Source organism: Cimex lectularius, unplaced genomic scaffold (assembly GCF_000648675.2).
Source record: "Cimex lectularius strain Harlan isolate CLEC.00 unplaced genomic scaffold, Clec_2.1 scaffold308, whole genome shotgun sequence".
Taxonomy (NCBI): Eukaryota; Metazoa; Arthropoda; class Insecta; order Hemiptera; family Cimicidae; genus Cimex; species Cimex lectularius.
In genome coordinates, this window is record NW_019392998.1 from 265,180 (window position 1) to 265,809 (window position 630).

Consider the following 630-nt stretch of genomic DNA (forward strand, 5'->3'; position numbering starts at 1 on the left):
ATACTGTCATCTTCAGGGCTTTAAAACCTTAATAGGATTTTAAATAACATGGTGTTTTGGGCACAGAAGTACAATGATTTTTGTGGCTCAGCATCTCATATAAGTCTAAAAAACAAGTACAAGTGATCACAGAAAACGTTTTTTAACTATATATATATAAGATCACAGATCAATAAAATCACAGATCAAATCAATAAAGACCGATAAAAATAAACTCTCTATGAGGGAGGGGGGAAACCAAAACACCATGTTATTTACAATCCTATTAAGGTTTTAAAGCCCTGAAGATGACAGTATAAAACTGTCGAAAACTCGGCGAAAACCGTAAGAAAGTTTTCTCTGTGTTGACCTGTTCCGAATATCCTCTGAAAAGAACTTCTACAATTGTAAAAGTTATATTTTAAAATGTAAAATAATCAATTGATATCCTCACTTCTCCTTAAACAGTTCTATTATTTGTTTAGTTTGAACTGAATTTACTGAAGAAATAATAATAAAATAACACAGATTACATTTTCACTAACCCTCTAATTCTTTTCGATGTCTGATTCCATTAATTTTGTAATTAATTATTCAATTTCTCTCGTTCCCATCTCTCTCTCACTCTCTCTCTCGCTCTCTCTCTCTCAC